Source organism: Andrena cerasifolii, chromosome 5 (genome assembly GCF_050908995.1).
Source record: "Andrena cerasifolii isolate SP2316 chromosome 5, iyAndCera1_principal, whole genome shotgun sequence".
Lineage (NCBI taxonomy): Eukaryota > Metazoa > Arthropoda > Insecta > Hymenoptera > Andrenidae > Andrena > Andrena cerasifolii.
The window spans coordinates 770,690-778,043 of NC_135122.1; positions in this window are offsets into that span (position 1 = coordinate 770,690).

The following is a 7,354-nucleotide window of genomic DNA, read 5'->3' on the forward strand; positions in this document are numbered from 1 at the left end:
TATCTTTAATGACGTGACATGCGACAAGCAAAATACGATACGAAAATACTTTGCAATGGGGCGTCACTCGAACGTTGACTGCTTCTATCTCTGTCAGACGTATGCAAAGATTCCCAAACATCTTATACGTGATTATGCAAATCTGTTGATTCTGTTTAAGCAGGATGGTACCAACTTGAAACATGTGTACAACGATCATGTAAACACTGACATGTCGTAATTGTTGGCAACGGGAGTATGGTTTTGTGGTAATAGACAAGGATAGCTCAATGTCCAAAGGACGTTATAGAAAGGGATTTAACGAGTTTGCGATACCGTGAGATGGTCAATCATCGTCAACACATCGGTGGGAAAGCAACGTCAACGGTACAACGATGATCGGTAGTCAGGAAATTGCAAAAACCAGCGAATCCATTCGCAAGAAATATCAGGCTTTGAAGACTGACAAGATGGATGAAGATATCGCGTTGGAGAGATACTTTAAACCTGTTACAGAGCATTTAAAAATAATTATGGAAAATACCGCTGCGACAGAAGCTGATGTATCACCTGCGATGGGTATGAGTGTTGAAACATTAACACCTAAAACAAAAATCCAACCGAAAGTGAACACATCGTGCAAGACAAAGACGAAACGATCATACATGTCATTGGAAAATTCGCTCATATCCTCCACGCCAGTTCAAGCGAGGCGGAAATGGCTGAATGCCGCGTCAAACGATTCCACGCTTCCTCCTGCGTCAATAAATACATTTCCCGATGTACAGTCGCTCAGAACCAATGATGACGAAGATGTGTATGAAACTTCTGCCGATGAGTCGCTTGCAGCATCTATTAGAGAGCAACTCCAAACATCCGACGGACAAGAAACGTTTCGCAACCATTTCGGTTCGCTGGGACAAAAATACATGAGCGCAATCCTAAGCGGTGATAAGGATACAACAATAGACTATGTGTACGGCGTATACTTTGGCGATAGTGGAACGATGCTTGGGGGATAAGGCTTTCGATATGGACAAGGAAGATAATATAATCATAAGGTACGTCCCATGTAAGGTACGTCCGGCCTTTACGAAGTGATTTTCAAGAGAATTCCCGACGATGCTATGTACCGTTGTCGATAAACAAAAATAAAAAAGTACTTCTGACGACGAATGCCCATAGACGTGGTCATAACGCTCAAAATCCCATATTGGGCAACAAGGAAAGTCCTAATGACACCGCGAGACATGGTGGTGAAAGATAACAAGATCGATTACGTGCACTGGGACGGTCCCAACGATTGGAACGATTCCGTTTCCTGGAAGTGTCGCGTCAAGCGGGTAACAACCCGCATGACAACGAGATTCTATCGATTATCGAGGAACTCCGCGAGGTAGGCCTCATTATAAATTAAACCGTGCGCCGATGATGTGCATTGAGATGCCGATCAACAAATTTCGGGTATCGCTGGAGTAGAGTGGAGCAACAAGAACGGACTATTACAAATGGAGTGGTTTGCTTCTAAATTACAGTATTTCCTCGTTAGCGGCTCGCTGGTCGGGACCAGCGTTGAGCCCATATCGTGAACAGAGCCCTAATTCCGAGTGTTCGTTTCTCGCTTCTTTCTGGCCGAACGGGGAGCGAGATGGAACACTGCATGCACGGCGAGCGTGCGCGATGGTCGCAAGCGCTTACCGTGAACACGAAAACCGCTTTGCAAAATCTTGACGCCGGCCCGGTTTACGGTAAGCGCTTGCGACCATCGCGCACGCCCGTCGCGCACGCAAAGGACGAAGTGTCAGGCATCCGAAAGACAAAGCGAGACAAAACATCAACGTGTCGTCTGTCTCGTACCGTTCTCGCTCGCTTTCAGTGCCTCTCGACCGCTCTTGTTCCATCTCGCTCTCGTCTTCACCGGACAAGAATGAGACAGAAGTGGTGGGGATACCGAAAACTCTTTGCGTGGTCGGCACCGACTTTGCTGCAAAATCACGCAAGGTGCGACGCGTAGCTCAACCGACGGTTGACAGCGATGCCGTTAATAAACTATCCCCCTAAAAAACTTTTAAAGAAAGTAAAAAAGTTATGCCAAGTACATGAAATCAAATAAATCACAAAAAAATAGAAGATAATAATAATTACAAAATAAGAAAAATATGTGAAATCAAAATGAGCTGCAAGTACATAAAGGTGCTTTCAGTCAAATACTTGACCTGGCGAGGCAAGGTCAAGGTATCGATGAATAAGAATTATTTAAGAACGCAAAATAATGAAAGTGTACTCATGTTGTTAGAGTTTTAAATTGACAAATTATCTGAAAGCTCGCGAGAGGGAAGGTATGGTTATTGATGATCTGAGAATACCTTGCCTCGCCAGGCCAAATGTTTGACTGAAAGCACCTTTATGTACTTGCAGCTCATTTTGATTTCACACATTCTTCTTATTTTGTAGTTATTATTATCTTCTTTTTTTTGTCATTTATTGGATTTCATGTACTTGGCGTAATTTTTTTACTTTTTTGAAGTTTTTTATGAGGATCTCACTTCTTTTTACAAAGATAATTTGCATAGGGAATGACTTCAGATAATGTTTAATATTATATTATTATTATCTTCTATAAAATACAACAGTTTACAACCTTCTTTTTTTAAACTATTGTTTAGTATTCTCCAAAGAACGAATCTAAATAAATTGGTGCTAATCCATACTCTAATGTAAAGAAATACAAATTTTTAACAATAAATATGGTGTACCTTGGATTCTAAGTTTATTAAATATTTTCTAATTAAACATACCTTTGACATTGATTAAAAATGTAACTTATGTTATATGTATTCAGTCGATTGGTGGAATTGGTTTAACTTTGAGTTTTCAGATATAAAACAAACATACAAGAAGAAAACAGGCCATCGAAGCTGAATAAAATCTTTTAATAAAATCGTTTAATTATTAATATAATACTATGTCACAATAAATTTTTTTCTGTGACGTAGATCGCACTGCATCATCTTCTGCTTCGATTATCTGTAAATATACAGGGTGTCCCACTAAGGAGTGGACAGCGCGATATCTCTTAAAGTATTGTCGATAAAAATATAAAAAAAATAAGGAATTGCATGGTTCGAGGGGGCCCATTTATTAGCGCGAACGAATTTTGTTTCCGATTATTATTTTAAAAGATACGATGGTCAAGTTCGGTTTTTCAAATGGAACTATTTTTTTTGAAGACCTGAGTTGATAGTGCGTTCCAAGACAAATTCAATAAGCTTTAATGTATACACTTTATTTCCACTGGTTTTTAAGATATTGCGCTTGCAAATTTACTGATTTTCACTGCAAGAAACCCCTCTGGAATGGCAAAAACCGGGGGCGGTCTTACTGACGCCACGGGTGGCACTGCCTGTTGAAATGGATACTTACCTGCCAAAGGTCTACGCCAGAAATGGCAGGCCCAAAGGCTGGACAATTCTTTTCCGTCAGAAATGCTACTTAGGTAGGTACATCTGCGGTATCGAGAAGCGCATCGTTACTTTTATTTCGCACTTGCTTCTACGCTCGGATGGCCGGTTCGTTTGGGAGGGATGCAAGTTGGATTGGTTAGGTTAGGAGGAGTGAAAGTTGCTAGACTAAATTTCAACCATAGGGAGCAGATTGTATCAGAACCAATCCAACTTGCATCCCTCACAAACGGCTGCTCTCTTGAAGAGGCCCTCGTCACAGCAATACCCTCCTAACCTAACCAATCCAACTTGCATCCCTCCCAAACGAACCGGCCATCCGAGCGTAGAAGCAAGTGCGAAATAAAAGTAACGATGCGCTTCTCGATACCGCAGATGTACCTACCTAAGTAGCATTTCTGACGGAAAAGAATTGTCCAGCCTTTGGGCCTGCCATTTCTGGCGTAGACCTTTGGCAGGTAAGTATCCATTTCAACAGGCACTGCCACCCGTGGCGTCAGTAAGACCGCCCCCGGTTTTTGCCATTTCAGAGGGGTTTCTTGCAGTGAAAATCAGTAAATTTGCAAGCGCAATATCTTAAAAACCAGTGGAAATAAAGTGTATACATTAAAGCTTATTGAATTTGTCTTGGAACGCACTATCAACTCAGGTCTTCAAAAAAAATAGTTCCATTTGAAAAACCGAACTTGACCATCGTATCTTTTAAAATAATAATCGGAAACAAAATTCGTTCGCGCTAATAAATGGGCCCCCTCGAACCATGCAATTCCCTATTTTTTTTTATATTTTTATCGACAATACTTTAAGAGATATCGGGCTGTTCACTCCTTAGTGGGACACCCTGTATAAAACAAAATATCTGTAAATATATAATATATATATATATATATATATATATATATATACAGGGTGTCGACATGTACTTGGCGTCGTGACGCTATCGCGTCTCTAGGTATGTGGAAAAGAGCTTTCGAGAGAGCAGCAGAAAGACTTAGAGAGGAAGCTGGTCGTGTTTCAAAGAGATATGCAGACGTTGCAAAATAGCGTTCAAAAGATATCTCAGGCATTGAATCCACAGCAACAATACGAAGGAGAATCATGCGAGATGGTTGAAGTTGTTCAGAATTTCCTCGGACCGATGGGGAGCACATAATGCATGTACACGATAATTATCATATCATTTGTGTCAAAGACCCCTCTGCAATCAAACATGCAGCCATTATCAAAATCCAAGAGTAAAGAAAACCATGAACACAAGAACCGACAACTTGTTGAGGAATTGCGTACTCCAGGCCGAAGACATTTCTTGTGGAGGCGTGTTATAGTGCATGAATACGATGATCTGTGGCAAGCTGACGTTATAGAAATGCGCCCCTGCTCGCGATTCAAGCAAGGTCACCATTATATACTCACCGTCATCGATGTGCTGAGCAAGTATGCATGGGCGGTGCCGCTCAAGACTAAAAGTGGCGCTGAGGTGACTAAATCGTTTGCAAAGATATTTAGAGATCGATGTCTGAAAAATTTGCAAACCGATCAAAGAAAAGAATTTTACAACGCCGATGTGTGGAACTCTTGACAAAGCACGACATTAATCATTATTCGACGTATTCGGTAATGGAGGCTTCCGTCGTAGAACGTTGTTACGATGTAGAGAAGACACTCGTGCTTTCTCAGTAACTTTAGAGTTTGTTGTAGATAGACTTTTATTACGAGAATGAAAACCGTGCTTAAGGTTACGCGTTAACAAGTGTTTAGGTCAGTGGTCCGTACTGGAGTCTCTAGCGTTGGTGGAGCTCCAGGGGTTTTATACCCCTTGAGGGCACGACGCTTTCCTCGGTTTTTGGCGGGAAAGTCTGGCGGGAAAATCAGGCGGGAAGATTTGGCGGGAAGATCCTCTTGGGAGATCTACCGCCAAGATCTATTGCGAAGGTCCGGAGAGATCTAGCGCTAGGATCTATCGGTTAACGAGAAGTTATGCGATGGTCCTTTGTCACGGGTTCGGGATGATCCTTGTCTTTTGGCGCCAGCCTGGCGCATAGCGTAACACCTCCCCGCCTAGATTGGAGTTCGTCCTCGAACCCTGAAGTACTGGTGCTCCTCAATTCAAGTCGTATGATGGGGCACCCAGCTTCGGTCGTCTTGCCCTTCCTTTCGTCTTATGGGTTGTTTGAGAAGTGGTTGGTGCTGTAGCTGTTGCTTAGGTTGGTGGACGTACCTCCGACTCCGCCGAGAAGACAACAAGTCGCGGCGAGGGCGTTTCTTGTAACAGACTCTCGCGCTGAGTTATCGTGTTATGATTGCTTGAATCGTTATTTGTGTTGTAACAATTTACGTAGTAATATGTACATGGTTTACATAAGCAGAGTGCCAATTTGTAAATTTTAAATTTATATATTCCATACATCAATACGCAACCAGACAATATCATTAGACCGAATTTTATCGTGACCCATCGTGACTCCGATGTAGATAAGGTTCGAACCCGATTCTCCATTGATTCTGCTTCCAAGCGAATGCTATCTAAACTTCTTATTTTTTCGTGTAAGGTATCGGAGTTAAATGAAGTCTCCTTGATTTCGGGGATAAAGGCAATCGTGAGGTTATCTGGTAGCGTATGATTCATTTGTGGCAACCCTAGGTCCAGTGAAATGCGGGAAGTCCTTTCAGCATTTGCTGCGTACAGTGTTGCTGCGGTTGATACCATCGTGCAGCCGGGTTCGAGGTTCAGTACAAACACCCCAATTTTAGAAATAGTATCGTGGAACCCGTTTTTACAAGACACCTGCATATAATCGTTGAAGGGTACGATCCCTATCCAAGCATTAGGCTCCTCTAACTGATGCCAAATTGAGTGAGAACTCTTAGCTAATGCCATTGGGCAATGTTTTGACGGATCGTCATGTAAGTTCTTCGTTCCAATTCGAATGCAGGGGTCTTGCAGGCTTATTGAATAGCGCGGAATGTGTCGTTTACAAATTCGCTTATCCCCTAGTTTCTTACATGTGTCAAGTTCACGCTTAGAAGTCGGCATGTAAGAATGCGTGGTGTGATCCATTATAACATGTGGAATTGACAGCTGAATATATTTTAACCCCAGCTGCGGTTGATCAATCGCAGGTACTGGCACCAAGTGATGCGCCGTAAAATCGTTTTCCTCCAGGGTGGGGATTCTGATCTCGAAACAGATCTTTTTATTATTGAGTGTCGCGATGTTAACGGTACTAACTCTTAGCACATCGAAGTGGTGTTTAGCTTTAAAGGGAAGTACCATTTTATTTTGGCCGTATATTTGTATGATTTCCTCTAGAACTGCGTCTAATTTGTCAACGCTTAATAAGCTAGGATGAATTTGGCCTTGTTCCGCGTGTATTACAATGGTTCCTAGTAACGACAGAGAGTCGGCAAATTCGCTGATTAGATCGCTAATTATCATTACTTCTTCTAACGAGATAATTTCCCTACGTACTTCCGCATTAACCTTATTAATTTCCCGAATTAAGTTATTGGTATGGAGGTCTAATTTCTTCTCGAATAAATCTGCGTCGAGCGCGGATGTCTTCAAAATGTGGGTTTCGTTCGCGATGAGCTTCGCGAGGCTGTTTTGGCTGGATATAACCTTATCTATTTCCTTATTATAATACTCGGCGTCTTCGTTCGTCATTGTTCCAAATAGGGTCTTGCTAATTTCTCCCACAAAGTTAAACCTCCCGAGTTTCTGTCTCGGTTCGCTCTCTGAGGTCCCCACGCTAAGGAGTAAATTAGCGGAATATTTTTGCCATCTATGGAATCGATCTACCTGCGATGCTAAAAGTGGACTGATCGTGTCGTTAGCCCTAAGTTGAAATGTCGACAGTCTGTGCGCGAGAGCTGATTCAATTTGAATGAGTTCCATCAAATCATAATAAATTACT